The sequence below is a fragment of the Ambystoma mexicanum genome, chromosome 6q (assembly GCF_040938575.1).
Source record: "Ambystoma mexicanum isolate Mex_15411 chromosome 6q, UKY_AmexF1_1, whole genome shotgun sequence".
NCBI classification, from domain to species: Eukaryota; Metazoa; Chordata; class Amphibia; order Caudata; family Ambystomatidae; genus Ambystoma; species Ambystoma mexicanum.
In genome coordinates this window covers 241,273,823-241,293,992 of record NC_090937.1, presented here as the reverse complement: position 1 = coordinate 241,293,992, position 20,170 = coordinate 241,273,823, and positions in this window count along the sequence as shown.

Sequence of the window (20,170 nt, the reverse complement as noted above, 5' to 3'; positions counted from 1 at the left end):
CTGGCATGCAAAATACTGAGACAATTCAAAATGAGACTTACAGTAGGCCCTAGCACGTAGGCTCCAGGCATTTCCTGGGCTGCCTATGTATTCCCCCACAGGAAAGGAATAATCAGAACCCAGGATCGGGTTCTAAGGGAATTCTAATCAAAATACTTTTCAGGAAATAAATCAATCAACTCCTCCATGAACCAACTCCCAAGACAGCCTCCCTCATCCTCCACAGTTCCACGCCTTGAAACACTTGTGTATAGGCGCGTTATAAATGCCATATCATATCATATCAGGATGACAAATTCCCATAGCTGGGTGGGTGGATACCAAGTATTTGGTACACAAGCAATTGTCAGAACTACTTCACCAACCCCCTCACATCCCATAAGAGATAGTTATACTCTGAGGGAGGAACAGGGGTCTGAGCAACCATCTGTCCTCTATCAGGAGGTGGGGAAAGGATCTCCCATATGCAGTGACAGGTGAACCAATAGATAGAGAGCATAGTCAAATGATGAGGGCCCAACAGGAAAACCCGAGTACTAATTCTCATCAAAGTACTGACCAAAGTGAATCAAAGGCTCAAAGCGACCAATGAGCGGCAGGGGATATGGTGCAAAGGGTATACCAAGCCCTGGAAGAGCTTCTTTTATCCTCTGTGAAAATAGCCCTGAGTTTACTGAAAAACATGTAGTAACCAGTGACAACACCTCTTTGTTCCCTGATTCGAAACAAAATGAAACAAGAAAGTGAGGTTTAGTGAAGATAAACATGTGACAGTCAATTTGGAGAGTTAAGAGCACTCAATTGAGGCCATGCGTTATTTATTTCAGAAGTGAATTGAAACCTCCAAATGAAAGATTGATTCAACTTCTAAAGAAAGCAACAATCATTAAGAAAAGAACAAGACTAGTCAGGAATCCTTTGGACACAAGTTCCAAAATAAAGAAACCAACATCGATCTTATTGACAGTGTAAAAAATGAGAGTGTGCTTTCCTTTACAGAGAGAGTCTAAAACTAACCCACCTGAACTTGACCTCGAGGATGATGAATATACGATGTAAAAACAAGTTTACTTTTATGAAACACAGACCTGAGAAGAATTCATTTGGAATGGCCCCCAATTTGGACTTTCTTTGCAAGTTGGAACTGAAAGATGGAAGATAATTTGCAAGTATACAGCTTTAGCAACAGTGCAACTTACTGGATGTCAAAGATACAGAGATCCAAGACACGTTGATATCCCAGGAGATGCTTGACACCTTGAAAGTATGTAGAAGCGAGACTCATTACACTACCCTGAGATCAGTTCCTGTCAAACTGCGCAATCCTGATGTAAAAGTCATTCCTCTAGACGGAATTAGAGAATTTGAAATAAAAAAGGGTGACAATGACTCACATTTCTGCGATCGCATAGTTCCTAAGGGGCACTCCTGTCTTATTGGGGAGAAAGATTTAGTACAAAGGCTTTCACCTTTGGTTGATTGAACGGACCATGTCCTCTGGATCCAAACTGAAAGGGAATGTGTAGTACCTGTTTTCTCCTGTTTTTGTCATTTTGTGTGGATTTATGTGAGTGTGATGTCAGAGTGTGTGAGGTCATGTGTAGAATGTAGATTTGTGTGGAATGTCCCTGCCCCTGATGTTCCTCTGAGGGCTGTTAGGAACAATTGCCTGGGTGGCAGGCACCAGTTAGTGCTAAGACTTCTTCATTACTACAAATAGGTGAAGAGATTGTCTTCTGGAGAACAACAGATTGATCCATTTATCACTGTAGAGAGCTGTGATGGGGATAAGCCAGCTGTGGGATCCACCACTTCCAGAGAAGGCCCACCACTCACAGAGAGCTTCAAGATTAAGGTAGACAATATGTGCATGTCGCTTTGCAGAATAGGGCCAGTATCCTAATAAAACTTAAATTCAAGCATGGAATGGCACAAGTCCAAGGAGCGGCAACCTGTTAAGCAAAGGATGGTGGTTAAAGGTTAATGGTTGCTTCATGGAAGGTGCAGTAAGGGCCAACAGGCAGGCCCATGCTTTGTCCTCTCTACGGCACTACACTGGCACCGCTGATGAGGAGCGAGAAACCTGTGGGCTGAAAGTGTGGATCAGCGTAGAGGTGGACTTGCGGCACAATCCTAGCAGTGCTGCAGAGGGGAGCCCAATTTTGCTTTGCTGAGGTGGCATGAAGCCCTCAGTGCTGCACCTAATGAATGTTGTTGGAGCACAAGAGCTCCACTCATCCCTTTGACCTGACAAGGAACAAGGAAATTTAGGTCTTGTATCTGGAAGTGGTGTGTAAAGATGTCCCATGTGGCTGTGACACGGGTCGCAACTGAGCTGTAAGGGTCTCCTCTAACCAAGAGCTGGTCAGAGCAAGGGACTTTGCGATGCAGACAGACAGCTGTACAGGGTTGCCGGGGTGCTACGAAGAGTCATAGCCTGGGCACAGGAGTGTCTTGGAAGATGAGACGCACAAAGGTAAGAGTTGTGTCCTTGCAGCTTTGAGGGAAGGATGATAACTAAGGAACCATCTCAGAAGCTAATGGTGTGGTTGATATAGAAGTGGAAAGGTGATAGGAGCAGAGTAACAGAGTGGCAATCTCTTCTGTGACTAAATTCTTAAAAGTCAATATGGTGTGGGGCGTGGCCTGGAGTGCCAGCGATGTGGCTTCTCTGTTGATGGCCTCCGTGGGAAGCCTGCAGCCATTTCTAATTAAAGTGATGTCTCTGTAAGCCTGTTGGAAGAAAATACCTTCTGCGGTATTCCGACCACTTGAGTGGCAGATGGAGGTGAAATAAGCCGCTGTTATCTGTCTAAAGTTCAGAACGGGACGAGGAAGCCTTTGGGGTCGCCACCGGGATGACGCAAAATGGCAGATGGACCCAGGGGGGGGCTACAACGTCGTGTGAAGACCCTTGGCAGGGGACCCCAGCTGCCTGCGGTACATCCTGCTGGAATTGCTCCTGGAGAAGCACTCCAGGACTGCAGATCGCCTGCATCCTCGGGACGTGGAGAGCTCCTGCTGGCCCTGCTGGTGGGGAGTCGGGCGCACCCAGTCTGTGGGTGGTGCAGTGAATTACGCCAGCCTCTGCCGGTGAGCGGGATCGGGTCCCGGCAGTATGCCTGACAAGCAGCGCCGCAGTGGGGACCGTGGCCACCTGCCCCCCCCCAGGGCAGCGCAGCAAATTGCCTCGCCCCCACCCAGCTCTTGGTGGCTGATCCTCCATGGCAGCCAACTCCCGCTCCAGCATACAGCAACTCCCTGGTGCCCTCTGTGCATCACAGGGAAAGTAGCCACCACAGAGGCCGCAGAGGGAACCCACCAAAGGGATACCAACATGTCCGCCCTTCCGGAGGCTGCTTGAAATGGCAGGTGCAAACTCAGCCAATTCCAAGACTTCCCACGCACTTCCAGGAATGTACTGAGGCGAGGACCATGAAAGCAAACCCATATTGAGCGGCCTGGGCCCCCGAGTAACATCAAGCTGGTTTATGGGGATTCAATGCTGCTCTGGAGAGGAGCCCACCCAGGATTGTGCATTAACTCGCACTATGGGAAACCTACTGCAGCTGTGTTAGCTATTGAGAGTGGATTACCGGAAGCGGACAGTGTGGAGGGGGAGCCAAGGATTGGGGCTCTTGGTTGGATTGTCGCCTTGCGAATGTGGGCTCCGATTTCTCCATTCACCCTCTCCCACCCCCTGTTCCAGGCTGTGCTCGAGCCTTCACCCACTACTTGGGGCACCCAGGCCCACGACAAGACCACCCCCCCCGATTATAAGGATTGCTCGCCGGCCCAGAACTTCCCCTGACCTGTTTCCTTCCAGCAGGGTAACCTGCAGTTAAGAACCTGGTCCCGCTGGACCCACTGGGTAAGTGGAAGCCCCGCGTCATCACTAACAGCATTAGCCTCCACCGGTACAACTCCAGTGCGGTGGGGGCCCTTAACCTCCCTTCTTTGGAATCCTCTGCTTGTGCTTGGGGGTGGCTGGCTCAACCGTGGCTCCCCTGGAGGACCCAGCCGCCCACACAAAACACAAGCCGGCGCAAAACTCCTCCGCTCCCCCTGACATCGAGCATGTGCAGCGACTGAGAAGACTCGACTAGCAGCATGGAATAGGTTTGGAACATTCCTCCTTGCTGCACCTGAATCAGCAGACTTAAGTAAATCTTCTCCCTCATTCGAGCCGCTCTGCTTCGGAGCCCACAAGCTCCCCCCCCAACGATCAGTGGAAGCAATGTCTAGGCAGGAAAAACCCGTCAAAAACTCTGACATTGCCACCATGCTGCTTTCGGTGGATAAGGGGAAGAAGCTCGAACCTCCAAAACTCACCCCCCAAAAATTCTTGGAGGAGAGAGGATCCTTGGCTACCAAAGAGGATATCCAGACCTTCATGTTGGACATTAAGGCAGAATTTAAATCGTGCACGTTGGAGTTTACCTCAAAATTAGAACGAACTAACCAAAGTGTCACGAAGGCAGAGCTGAGACTGGGGGAAATAGAGGATCGCTCTCATGAACACTCTAACGCCCTGGTGGAAGTCCAACGTTCGATCCGATCTCTCCAAGACAAATGCAAGATTCTTGAATTCAAGCAAGAGGATCTCAAAAACAGGGCCCGACACAACAACCTGCAGATACGAGGGATCCCATCCTCAGTCCCAGACAAATGCCACGGCTACGCAAGCCACAGCTGATGCTGGACTGCACCCACAGATTGCGTCCCTGATGGGGGGGTGGATTTAGACTCCCCCCCTGACGTGATAACAAGGGTGCACTTCTACACCACTAAGGAAGCCATATCAGCAATAGGCCAATCCCGGGATGAGCTAACCTTTCAGGGCTCTCCCCTCCAGATATATCAAGATCTCTCCCTCCTAACACTACAAAAGAGGCGAGCCCTCCAACCGCTGACTCTTTTCCTCCAGGACCAACAAGTCCGGTACCAATGGCTATTTCCAACAGCCTCCAATTTTCCTACGAGGGTACCCTCTGAAGGATTAGCCACCTGGAAGATGCAAAAGCAATTCTATGCCCGGACTCACCCGGGGGTTCAAATCCCCCGGCACCGGGTGGTGCAGAGGGCGGGATGGTTGACTCTTCTCCAAAACCAAGGTGCACACCCTGGTCGAAAGTACAAAGGAGCCGGAAGGTGAAGTGATCCATCGCTGGACGAGCAGACTTTAAGAGAACACTGAAACCTAAAGCAAAATAGGTAACCCCACAAATCTTGTGTGGCTCAGGCCCGTCTTTAAGGGGCACACCCCCATCACACCTTCGAAGATTACCTGCTGCTCTGGTGGAGAATATTCAGCACTGAGACACGAAACTGCAGGAGTATGCTGCGGCTACCCGCGGCCCATGCCCAACTCCAAGGTACATGCTACCAAATCCTCCTCGGGAGTGGAACTCAGATTTTGTTACTAGTCCCAGCCCGGTTGGCTGGTGGAATTAGTTTGGCCCGGTTGGCCTGGGGATATGCCGGTTTGGAAAGAACGGCCCCCCAACCTGTTAAAAGCTCAACCTCCCGTTGGGGCCAAGGTTAAAATCCCAATCACAGGGTGACATGAGATTAACAATGCCCCCGATTGATTGCAGATCCACGTCCACATCAATCCCCCGGCCCGGGTCTCCCGGATGCTTCAGTTTCCCCCCAGCCTCATCAGATATTGAAATTTGTCTCGTTCAATGTTAGGGGATTGAACTCCCCCGCAAGCGCAAATCCATCTTGCAGAGACTGCAGGACAAAGAAACCTCACTGGCCTATTTTGCAAGAGACGCATCTCCTTCCAGCTTCAATTTCTAGCCTCTGATGGCACTAAGAAAGGGGGAACAACGATCCTTTTCGCAAGAGGACTGAAACCACAAATCCTGGAGACTAAACAGTGCCCTGAGGGTCACTACGGGGCAGTGAAGTGCCTGTTGCTTTGGCAATTGCACTTGTTTATCTCTGTATACACCCCCAACGAGGGACAAGATGCCTTCTACGAGACTGTGGGCAACTCTTTCCTCCCCTTTGTGGAGGGCCAAGTCGTTGTCGGAGGGGACTTTAAGGGGTTTCCTGATGTAGTAAGAGATAAATCACACTCTCCTACCCCCAAAGATTTCAAACTCGCCATCGATCTCCACTGTCTCTTCAGGACTCTAGATGTGGTGGACTCATGGTGGGTACTCCATCCTCCCGAGACAGATTTCTCCTTTTTTTCCCATGTACACAGGACATTCTCTAGGATCAAACTCTTACTGACATCACCACAGATCTTGGCCTATGTAGACGGGGTATACATCGGATCTAGGATACTATCCGATCATGCTCCTGTTATCATGGCCCTCCGGGGCACTAAACCCATGCCCAAACCCGCAAAGCAGATGGAACCTATATGACCCCATGCTCAATGAGATGCCACTGCCAAAACAATCCAAAACTTTTTCAAAGAAAACCGAAATGAGGAAACCTCCCCAGCGAACACTTGGGATGCCATGCAGGCAGTGGTGCGGGAGGAGATGATTGCGTAAGGGACAGCATACCATAGGCGTAAACGGCAAGCCCATCTATTCCTCGAGGAGGAAGTTCGCCAAGCTGAAGCAAACCATAAGCAAAAAGGCTGGTCCCCAAAAACCCAGCGAGCCTAACAAGTTGCCCGGAAAAAACTGGAAGCCCACTACGCGGAAAGCACAGCACATTTATTAGCCAAATCCAAGCAATACTACTATGCCAGAACCAACAAGGCCAACAAACTACAGGTGGCAAAGCTGGCCAAGTCGACGAAGAAAAACACCATCATTGGGCTCCGTGACCAACATGGTTTGGTCCAATACGCAGAACAGGAGAAACTGCATCTGGCTGCGGCCCACCTGTCTGAGGTAATTACTGTGTCATCGCGGGATCAAGATAAACAATTGGAATACCTGTGGAAGGCGGCACTTCCCCAATTGAAGGACTCGATCCGGGAGAGCCTGGAAGCTCCAATCTCAAATGAAGAGGTCAATGCTGCCATTAAATCCCTCAAACCTCGAGCTCCCGGCCCCGACGGATACTCAACCAAGTTTTATAAGATCTTCCGACCCCAGCTGACCCCCCCTCGGGTCACTCTTTTCAACTCCTCTGGGGAATCAGGCTCTGTGACTCTGTCCATGCAGGAATCCATTACTGTTCTCCTCCTCAAGACGGGCAAGGATCCCAGGGACAGTACCTCCTATAGACCCATTTCCCTCTTGAATATAGACACAAACATCTATTCCAAAATCCTTGAAAACCGCTTGACAAATGTGTTGCCTGATATAATCAACCCAGACCAAACAGGCTTCATTAAAAACCGGTCCACTGGGGATAATATTCATAGGGCCCTGAACTTAATCGATATTGCCGCCCAAGACTCAAAGAAACTAGCGCTCCTGGCCCTGGACGCTACTAAAGCATTCGATAAAGTCGAATGGGCCTTTATGCGTCTTAACCTGGAGGCATTCCGCTTTGGGCCGGTCTTCCAAAAAAGGGTCTTGGCCAACTATAAATCCCCGAAAACCCTCCTTAGGGTCAACGGCTCCCTCTCTGGCCCAATCCCCCAGACCTGTGGAACCAGACAAGGATGCCCCCTATACCTGCTCCTATTTGCCATGGTTATGGAGCCCTTTGCTCAGAGAATCAGATTAAAATTTGACATTAAGGGCTTGCAAATTGGCTCCTCCCAGCACAAAATTGCCCTCTACGCAGATGACGTCTTGCTTTCCTTTAGGGAGATTGACTCCTCATTGGAGCCTGCTCTCTCCGAGATTGATAGCTTTGGAAGGGTAACTGGCTACACCATTAACTTCAATAAATCCATAGCTTTGGGGATAGGCTTAGAGCCAGGTGAGCGGGAATTCCTCGAAATGCTCTGCCCAATCCAATGAAGCAGAAAAAATGGTTCCCTTCCTAGGGGTTCAGATTCCCGCATGCATTCCCATACTTTTTCACCCACTTTTTAAAGAACTCGAGGGGGACCTGAAGCGCTGGCTACCACAAGAAATCTCGCTTATTGGGCATATTACAGACTGTAAAATGAACCTCCTTCGGAGGTTCTTATACTCCTGTTCCTCCCTGCCCGTCGCAATTCCGCTTCCCCCTCTTCGCCGCTTGCAAAGAAAAATGCTTCGGTTCATTTGGAGGGGAAGAAAGGTGAGAATCTCCCAGAAGACAATGATCGGCAACACCGAACTAAGCAGATTGGGGGTCCCTGACATGCGGGTGTGCCATGTGGCAGCGCAATTAGCTCGCACCCAAGCCTGCCTCATAGCTTCTGAGTGCCCAATGTGGGTGGAGGCGGAACAATCTCGCTTGGCACTCCCCTTGCGCTTCCTTCCACACATACCGGCCCCACTGCGCCGGCATTGGGGAAAACTGTTATCTTCCACCAAACATACCCTGAGCATATGGGACGGGGCCTTGAGGCGCAGGAGCATCCCGAAGGGGCTGGGCCCCTCCTCTCCGATATTCCATAACCCGGCATTCTCCCCTGGAATTTTAAAAACAGGACTGCAGGGGGTCTTGAAACCCTCGGAAAACTTTTCGAGGGGGGCCAACCCTGCACATTCGAGCAATGCAAAGCGGCCTTCCAACTCACTGAAGCAGATAGGTTCCCCTACATTCAACTAGGCCACTGGTGTTCCCATCCCCAAACTCTTCAAGCGGCGACACACACCCCCACTTCCCTCGAGTTGGTCCTACAGGACCCCCCGCCATGGGGGAGAATTTCCGCCCTGTATAGACTCCTGCAGGGAGACTTTCTTTCCACAAGGGCCCCACATATGTCGCAATGGGAGGCAGACATAGGGCATCCCTTAGCGGATCAGGCTTGGGTGGACATCTGGACATGGACTCACTCTTCGTCCTTCTGCATCACCAACAGAGAATGTGCATATAAGGTCAGTGGTCGAAGTAAGCGGGCGTGGTTGGGAGCGGTGCTCCTCAACTTTTTAAATTAAATTTTACTGTTCCTATACTTTTACTTTTAAAAGAATGCGTTCTGGGATGGTTTCGTTTTAAAATAAAAGTGTAGGAAGAAGTTGAAACTTACACTTTCAGTGCACTACACTGAGCGTTCCTTTAAATAGCAGTTGTGTGTGTTTGTATTGTGTGTGGGAGGGGGCGTGGTGATGGGGTCTGTGGGGGAGTGGGTGACGGCCAATCGGAACATAGTTCCACTACTTTTTTTCATACACTTCGACCACTGCATAAGGTGCTCCTGCGCTGGTACTACCCCCCTGTCAGGCTCCACCGTATGAACCGAGCTTTGGACACCTGTTGTTGGCGGCTCTGCGGTCAGCCAGGCTCCTACTTTCACATGTGGTGGTCGTGCCCAAAGGTACAAACCTTTTGGAGTCAATGCTTGTCCACTATTGAAAGAATCACTCAGGTGGCAATCCCATTAGAGCCGGTCCTCCTGGGGGCCCCAGGCCTGGGGAGTTACCCAAGATCTGATAAGCGAGCCAAGCTACTGACCCAATTTCTCTTGGCTAGGAGAATTTCAGTTACCCGCACTTGGAAGACAACTGAAGGGCCTATCATGTCTCTGTGTTGGGTAAAAATGTGGGACATTCTGATTGCGGAAAAGGTGTCGGCGGCCAAAGCGGGCCTCCTGTATCACTTCTTCAACATTTGGGCTCCATTTCTGGAATACGATCAGAACTTCCCAGCTCTAACTAACAAACCTCCCGAGGTCAGGAAGGCCCTTGACGCGGAGGGAGGTGTCCTGGAGGCGGGAGCCCTAGGGCCATGAGGGGGGGTGCTGGGGGTATGGGGCAAAAATGGGGGGCACAGTTATGAGACACTTTAACGTACCTTTTGTGGATTGATGAAAAAGGGGTTACTCGTGAAGTGTTTCACGCTTTGTACTCTTTGCCACCTGTGTGCATTCATTTAAAATAAACACATTTCAAAAAAGAAAAAAGGCAATATGGTAAAATAAACTCTCAGCAGAGCTTTCAACACAAATATTGCCTTTCCACAGTTCAGATTGCATTATCAGAGAAAAGTATCAGGTCTACTGCAGACTTTTGTAGAATACAGTACCACAGAGACGTGTTTACCGTGATGTTTTGCAGGAGTTGCGTCCAAAGCCTATTTTGACACATTAAAATTGACTATACAATTGTTAAATGGCATCATCATATAACACTGGAGATACAGTTAGGTAAATACCAAAGGGAGTTAGGGTAGGCTATATTTAGGTTGCAGAGAGGTTGCACAGACTTTGTTACAATATGTTTGTGACTCTTGCAAGTGTGATGGATGAAGGGGTTCGTATGTATACCTTCTTAGGTGCCTTTAAGCATATGCCTATCAGAGCAGGGTATCATTTCCCCATGGTTGCATCTTATTTGGAAGCAAATGTCTAAACCCCTTTTGGAGGCTTTACATGGTTAGAGTTGCAACTGCAACAATTACATTTTAGGAGAAAATTCCAAAGTTTACAAGAAGCACCTTGCCACGGCTTTGCTGTCAACCAATGCATTACATTTCAATTGAAATGCTGATAAGTGATGTTAGGTAGTTTTTCTATATCAAGTAGGTTTCAGTTATGGTTTTTGTGAGGAGTACACAAGACCTATTAGCAGAAAAGAGTACAGTGGCCCTACTAGTTTTGAGAGTCTGCGTGAGAAGGTGTTGGTTGTGGGAAGTGCGATGTGATGTCTCCATATTGAATTGAGAAAAAGGCATGATCGAAGAGCCAGTGACAGGGAATGCTGGTCAGAATAAAGAAGAAAAGTATGAAAAATGGTTTGATTGGTGTTTCAGGAACAGGCGGTTTTGCATGTGCTGGTTGCGAACCTGATCAAAGTTGAGAGTTAAGGGTCCATGCAACAAGAAAGATTGTATGTGATGGTGGTACGAGATATGCATCTTGAGTGTGTATTTGATTTCTAGCAGTATGCTAAAGGAGATCGGAGATATTAAAACTATATTTCAAGTTACATGTGAAACACTTTCAGCTACCTATTGATTTTCCAGAGATCCAAGATGTAGGGATCTTTCAGCAACTGGGATTGTTGTACTTGGTTTTACGCGTGTGTGTGTGTGTGTGTGTGTGTACGTATGTATTATGTGCGCATGCTCGTGGTTCTGAGGACTGTTCACTTGTGTTGAATGTGGAGGACTGGTGGTCTCACCGTTCCAGCAGCTGCTTGGGGGCATTTTTGCTTGTTACGTTCTTGCTCCTGGTCTTCTTTGTGGTTGGTGATTTGTCTGCTTTGTTCCTAATCACTGTCTTCCCTCTCTTTCCATTGGTGACACCTCAAGCATGACCAATGTGTGTGTGTGTGTGTGTATCTGTGTTTGTGTTATGCCAGATGGGGGTGCTTAATGAGTTGGCATTACAGCAACCCCGTAGGAGGTAGGCCCTACTTCGTTGTGCATTTGGTTGATGTAGTTGAGTGTTGGTAGTTTTAAAGTGATTGATTAAATGTACACCTTTCATACAAAAATGTACACTTCTCATATGAACTGTACATAGCCAATATGAGTTTTAAAGTTTGCACATTACACACTGACATCTCTGAAAACCCCACATGAAAGACAAGTCACAGCTGCTGTGAGAAGCACTCCTACAACACACACTCTACTGATACATGATGACACACGCACTACTACACATGCACCTACTTCCCATAAAATGTGGCTGTATGACACATGCTCGCACATCCACCTAGAATAAATGCTCCTTTCACACATGGACCTAGGACACATGCACCTACGACATGTGCTCATATGACACGTGCTTCTTTGACACAAGCTCCTACAGCACACACTTACCATATGATCTTAGACACACACTCTATTGACACACACTCCTACAATATATACTCCTATGACACCCATAGCTAATACACACTGCTAACTAGGCATAACATGTTGACATATGACAAGGGCTCCCACGTACACCTCTGACACATGCACCTATGCACATGAAGCCAAAACAATACACAACAAACTCTTTAATGACTCACACTCCTAGAACATGTGCTCCTACAACAATGGACCTAATACACACACGCTTACAACACAAAACATTTAGACATACAACAAGTACTCTCACATGCACCTAGGGCATATGCACCTACAACACATGCACCTATGACACATGCTCCTACCATACAAACTCTTATGACACACATTTATCACACATTCTTATGACACACACTCTAGTGACATACGCTCTTACAACATGTGCTCCCATAACACGCAGTGCTATAACATGCGCTCCTACAACACACACACTCCTATAATACATATCCCTGTGACATGCACACCTACTACAGACACCTTATACATATAACATGTGGACACATGACACTTGCTCTCACATGCACCTAGGACACATGCACCTTGAACACATGAACGTAAGACACATGCACCTACAACATGTACTTCAACAACACAAGCTCCTACAACACACACGCTTATGATACACACTTAACGCACACTGTTATGACACATGCTGCTAGGACACTTGCTGCTAAAACATAAGCTGCTACAACCCACACTCCTATCATATATGTTGCTATGACATGTGCACCTACTTCGCACGTGCCAACTACACAATACATGTGGATGTACAACACGTGCTGTTACGACACCTGTTCCAACCACACACACTCTTATGATGCACACTCTTCTGACGCACGCTCTTACAGTACGTGCTCCTAGAACGATTGCTCCTATGACAGAGGCAGCTAATACACATGCTCCTACTACACACACATGCTCCTCCTACAACACATTCTCCTACAGCATGTGTTCTTACAACATGCGCTCCCACAATACATGGTCCTACGACACACACTTTTACAAGACATACTCCTACGACAAAGGTGCCTACAGCATGTGCTGCAATCACATACACAGAGCGTATGTTTTATTATTCTTAAATTACACAATTAACATCTCCTAAAAACTAACATGAAAGGCAAGTCACAGGTGACTTTGATGTCAGTTTAAGGCAATGGAATAAATGTACACATTTCACACAAACTGTCCCAAGAGAAGTACGAATTTCACAGTTTGTACATTATGCGGTTTGCATCTGAAAGCTATCAACAGTCAGGGCTGATCTTGATGTTACTTTTCAGGAATGCAATAAATGGACATTTTTCATACAAACTGAACCATGAGGCGCATGATTTTCGCAGTTATTAGATTTTATGCAATTTGCATCTTTTGAAAATTGACAGGAAAGTCAGGGCTTACTTTGATGTAGGTTATCAGGAGCTTTAAATTGCATACACATACGAAATGGAAAAGTTATATGCACCCCTCATACGTATTAAAGATGCAAATTAAAGGTAAAGTTAACTTTAATGTGAGCTTTCATACGTATAGGGGGCATAAAATGCACGACCACACACTCTTACAATACACACTCCTACAATATGTGACCTTATGATACATGTTCCTATGACACACGCACCTACTACACTTGCACTTACTAGACATAGCATGTGAACGTACGACATGTACTCCTATGACGCATGCTCCAACCACACACACTCTTACAACACACACTCTTGTTATACACACTCTTATGATGCACTTACCACACACTCTTACAGCACACACTCTTATGAGAGACACTCCTACAATACATGATCCTATGATACTTACAGCTAATACACGTGCTCCTACTACACTATTGACACATGCTCTCCTACAACACGTGGTCGTATGACACACACATTTACAACAAATACTCCTACCACATGGGCACCTACAACATGCACTGCAAACAGTACGCAGAGTTTTACTTTTTGATTATTACAAAATTAACATCCCCTGAAAATTCACATCAAAGGCAAGTCAAGGCTAAATTCGATGGTAGTTTTAGGCAGATGGAATAAATTAACACTTTTCATACAAACTATAGCATGAGGCGTATGAGTTTCAAAGTTCATACATTACGAAGTTTACATCTAAGAACTCACATCAGTCAGGGCTCATTTTGATGTTAGTTTTCAGAGCATGCAATCAATGAACATTTTCATACCAACTGTAATGTACATATTTTGAAAACTGACAGTAAAGTCAGCGATTACTTTGATGTAACATTTTAGGAGCAATAAATTACATACAAGTATGAATTGGAGACGTCATATACGCATCTCATATGTAATAAAAATGCACATTAAAATAAACCTTGACTTTAAATTGAACTTTCATACGTGTAGGAGGCATACAATGTGTGAGCAGAATGGAGGTACATTTTATAATAAAACCCTATACAGACATTTGTGATGTTAACATTGTATATTCAAAAACTGATAAGACAAACTCTTACCTCTTAGAAACACACTCTCCTATGACATGTGCTTATATAACATGTACTCCGACGACATTTGCTTCTACCAAACACACTCATAAAATACGTGCTCCTACAACACACGATCCTATGACACACTTTAACAAAAATTACTCCTATGACGTGTGCACCTATGACATGCGCTGCTATTATTCACACTCTTATGACACATACTGTTATCACACACGCTCCAGGCACATGCTTCTATAACACATGCACCTACAATATGTGGACCAACAACACATGCACCTATAACACATGCACATATTATACCTCCACCTACAAAAGAAGCACCAACATCACATGCACCTACAATATGTGGACGTATGACATTTGGGCGTACGACACAAGCTACTACGGCACATACTGCTCAAAACACTCTGCTGATGACACACTCTCATATAACACACTCTGTAATGACATCCGCTGCTATAACACATGCTCCTACAACACACACTCCTACAACACAAGCTCTGTCAAAACATGCACTGACAACCCACATGACATGCAATCTTAAGACACACAATGTTACCACACAGAACCTTACAACACACGCACTTGCACCATGCTCTGTTATGCAACATGCCCTTATGCCACACAGACATTTACACTACATGCTCTTGCAACACACACTAGTATTACAACAAACACTCAAATTCAATAATCACATAACCATAAAAAAGTTGCATTTATTGGAAACATTAAACCAACAAAAACATAAAGTCTGCAAACATCAGAATTAATAATGTTAAGGTAAGAACATAACACACTTTATTAATACATTTAAAAACATATTATATTAAAATTAAATATCATGGTAATATTAACTCACCCACACACTTGAAAGCATACAATATTACCAAAATATTCAAACAATTTCATACATAAAAGAAAGTAATTGTATAAAATGTAAAATCACTGAAAAGTACATTAAATATAGATCCACATATGTTAAAAGTAAAGCATAATTTTGTTTGTAATACAAAATTACTTAATAATAACAAACTTAAAATGAAATATACAAAAACATATTTCCTCAAAAAAATTGGAATGAAAAAATACACAGGAGACCAACAGGGGATGCAGGACTAGGGCCGCCTAATCGTTGAGCTCTCTGGGAAATGGCAGACGATTAATGTGTTTACCGCCAAAGCCCCATTCGCTGTGACCCAGAAACGCTGTGTGAGAAGCTGGAGGGCATAATGCCTGCATCATCAGGCACAGAGGCAGCAGTCGTGTGCTGCAAGAATCCTTTGTGCCTCACAGACGCAGAGCAGAGAGTGGGCTACGCAGCTGGTGCTGCAGTGATGGTCTACAGTATGGTCGGCACTGAGCCCTGAGGAGACAGGTGACATGGATGATGAGGTGCTGACTTTGTCTGCTTAAGCGGCGACAACGACTGCAGCAAGTGCTAGGAGCCCGAGATGGAGAGAGCGGTCAGGAACCATTGGTGGGCTCTGTATTTCATCAGGGGGTGTTTTGAGAGCTGAAGCTGCCCTAAGTGCCCAAACCCTTGAGAGACCCTGCGTGTGCTGGTCCCAGCCTCATGAACAGGAACAGATGGTGTGAAGAAAGAGGACATGAGGGAAAAGGTGGTTGTCACAGCAGAGTGCGAGGGGGAGGAGTGGCATCTTTAATCCCTGGAGCCACACTGGAGCAGTGTGGTATGCGCACACATGAGGCACGGGGGTCAGACAGGCAGTGTGGAACTGCAGTGTGAGATGGTGTAGAGAAGGTCCAGCATTAAGTGTGTCAACTGGATAGTGGAAAACACAGACAACACCCTACAGAGGCCTGGAGGCTGTAGACACAGAGGTCTCGAGGGAGCCTCTTGGGTGCCTCACTGAGGAAGACATGGCCTCAAAGGAAGACATCCTGAACATTCTCCAAGTGGATAAGGTGGAAGAGGGTGTGGAATCCGTAGAGAACAATCATGCATCGGTTGATATACTGGAAGCAAGTCGCTTGGGGAAAATTAAAGAATTAGAGAAGAGGGATAGGGAAACATTTCAGGAGCTCAAAAACCTGGAAAACATGGAGATACGTAAAAACGTGCATCTTTTAGGCCTCCCTCAAGCTGATGAATCCCCCAGGGACCCAGAATGCAAAATCAACCCAGTATAGCAAGCACTATTTAGCAAAGAACAACAGGATTCCATCCGGGTGGATAGAATGCATAGTGCTGGGGGTCTGTCAGGAGGGCCACGATCGGTAATAGTGAAATATCCTTATTATGTGGACAGAATGGAGATCCTTGCGAAAGCAAGGAAGTAGGTATAGTGACGATTGAGGGTGCTGTGGTCAGTATCTTCTAGGGTCTTTCATACTCAACATTGTAACAAAGAAGGCAATGCCGACCCCTAACTTCCTGGCTTATGGAAATAGGTTGCAGATACCATTGGGGCTATCCGTTCTCACTATGCTTTGAAGCAGCATATGTGGTGACCGATGTGGCTGAGGCCATTCAGACCTTTGAAGAGCTTAAAAGAGAGCGGCCGATGAGAGAAGACCCATAAAATAGGGCAAAACAAGGACCGTTTTTTAAAGCGTTTTCTGAGGGTGAAGCTCGGGTGGAGCTCGGAGAAAGATGTCTGGATCACAGAAGCCTCGAAGGTGATCTCGCCGACAGGCAGGAAGCTGAGATGAATGTTAACTAGTGTTTTTTTTTGTAATGACCGTGCACTGAGGCAGGTGTATGTTCATGGGGCCCAGCGGGTGGGTGGACATGGGGTGATAGATGACTTTGTCCGGAGTAGACCCTATGAACTTGAGGGGGGAACATTTGAAGAGGTTCTAAGGTCTTGCCAAAATGGTGGAGTGTTTGGCTGCTTGTTGGTGCCCTTCATTTTCCTGGAGGACTGGACTGGTTCAGTAACCTCTCCTTTATATTGATGGATGGAGGGGGGTCTGTTAGGAGGGATTGTTGGGATTTTTTCTTATTGGAGGATGGTGTGGCTTTGTGAAAGTTAGGGGCGGGAAGGGCTATGGAGTGAGCAGCACTACTAAAGAACAGCGGAAAAATTATTTGTGCGAGAGCCTGGATGCTGTTTTTGTGGGGAAGGGAGAAACATGCTGCAACCTGAACAATGGGTGAAGGTGGGGATGGGAGATTGATTTTTGCATTCTTGAATGTGAGGAGGCTGAATTCGCCCACAGAAAATGTGTTATTGATAAGTGAGTTTATAAGGAGTAGGCACTCCATCTTGTTTCTCCAAGAAACCCACATGAACAAAGGGGAAGAACCTAGAAGTTAAGCTAAAAGTATTAAAAAAATGTATTGGTCTTCAATGTGGAAAAAGAAGAGGGGGTGGGAATAATGTTGGGGAGGGAAGACCAGTTGGATGATGTAGTAATGAAAATCAACCGAGCGGGGAGACTCCTCGTGGTCAAGGGGAGAGTAGAAGATCAGCACTTGACCCTGGTGTCACTTTACGCACCCAATGTGCAGTAGGCAGACTATATTAGAGGGGCGCTACTACATATATAACAGTGGGCTGAGGGCACCACGATTATTGGAGGGGATTTTAATGCTATTAGGGAGCCACATATAGAGAGGTTGGCACTGGACATGACTTGGAGCGCGACAGAGGGATTGGGGGCTCTTGTTTTCAAAAACTCTTACAAGATTACCTTTGGTGTGATGCGTGGCCGGAGCTTCATAGAGGGCAAGGGCATATACATTTTCTCTCGGGTGCATAAGACTCACACGAGAATTGATTATGTTCTTGTTGAGGAAGGGCGAGAACATCTCCTGAGTAAGGCTGGCATAATCCTGATACCATGCTCGGACAATGACATGGCAACCGTATAACGGGGCTTCAGATTCACAGATGGGATAAAATGAACTGGTGGTGTAATGATACGCTGTACCAGGGTAAGTTATTTAGGGCATATTTGAGGTCAGAAATGCGATTTAAAAAAAAGAGAATGACACCAGTGAGGTTTGGTTAGGAATGGTGTGGGAGGCGGACAAGGGCACGATGAGAGGGCTCTGAATGAAGCATCCAGGAAGAGGAAGGTTGATGGAGCTCTTATGGCCCAGTTCCAGGGAGAAGTCAAGTGCCTAGAGGAATGATATAGGGAGGTTATGAGGGATAAGGAGGAGATCCTGATGGACATACATAATGCAAGAGTAGCGTTACAGGAACACAGCATGGATAAGGTTTACCAGGGCTTAAGGGTGATTAAACAACAGTATTATAAAAAAGGGGGATTGGGCGGGAACATTGTCAGCAAATAGATTTAAGGCCTTTAGACTGCACAAAACACAAGATGAGGAGGGCAAGCAATGGAGTAGCCCGGAGGAAGTGGCAGAGTGATTTGCTCGATACTACCGGACGCTCTGCAGTAGGTAAGGGAGGTCAGACCCTTGGGAGATGGGAGAATATCTTTGAGGGAATGAGTCTTCCTACATTAACGAAATACAGGTTTAGGTTTTGGAGCAGGAAATTACTTTGAAATAGGTTAAATTGAAAATCCAAGGCCTCAGGGTGGCAAAAGTGCCTGGGGAAGATATGTTTAGGGCAAGCTATTTTAAGATGTATAACAATGCCATGTCTAGGCACCTGTCCTGGTTAAAGTATATAATGGAGTGAGCTGCGGTGACAATCCACTGCCTTGCTTTTTTAAGGTAATTATATCAGTGATACCAAAGGAAGGGAAGGATAGAATGCTGTGCTCATCTTATAGGATGATTTCGCTACTCAATGTAGGTGCAAAGATCCTTACAAGAGTCCTGCCTACCAGGTTGGAAGAGAGACTCCCAGAGCTTGTCCATGGAGAACAAGTAGGTTTTGTGAGAGGGGCGCAGGGGGCAGGCAACTTGAGAAAGACCTTGAATCTACTGCCACTCTGGGCAGAAGCTCGTATGGACTCTGTGTTGGTGGCACTGGATGCTGAAAAAGCGTTCGATACGGTCAGTTCATCCTTCCTGAAGAGCACATTGCAGCGGTTTGGTTTTGGACCGTATTAGATCACATAGATCACCCAGCTATATTCCACCTCCACGACAAGAGTGCAGCAAATCCTATTTGCTCTGCGGAAATGCCCTTGGAGAAGGGTACTCTCCAGGGGTGCCCCTGGCCACCCCTATTAGACGCTTTGGTAATGGAACATTTAGCAATGTAGCTTGCACAGTGGCAACCCAGGGGTTTTGTGTTCAGGGATGTAAACATAAAGCGGCCTTGTTCGCTGGTGATGTGTTGCTATAGATATGAAAACCCGGTGCAATCCCTGCCTCAGGTACTTGGGGTGATCGGGGTATAAGGAAAACACTCAGGGTTTAAGACAGGTACTTGCAAATAAATGTACTAAAGAATCTTAATGAGATTTTTGTGGAAAATCATGAGGAGTTAAGGGTCACAATCAAAGTGGACATGGAGAGGTGGAATAAGAAAACACTGTTGTGGATCGCTTGTCTAAATGTGATCAAAATGAATATACCTATTGCAGATGTTGCCGGTGACAGTGCTGCAAGCTTTTCTGGGGAGGCGAAACATAGGATCAGTTATGTGACCATACTTCTGCCTAAAGAAAAAAGAAGTGTGAACTTCCTGGACTACGAGACGTATTATAGGGCTGAGCAACTCCGGGTTATAATTGACCACTTGGATCCGGTCTCCAAGAAACAATGGGTGGAATTAAAAAATGCAGTATTGTATCCGGTTACGGCTGCAGATTGTCTGTGGGTCCTGAGAAGTAAGCTATCAAGGAGAATCAAAGATCATCTAGTGTTGGCAGTATTGTGGGATTTGTGGAGGGAAAAGGCAGACACTAGGGGGCTGTCTACATGGCCTTCTCTGCTAAGTTGCATATGGGTGCCTCTTCTGAGAGATGACATCGTAA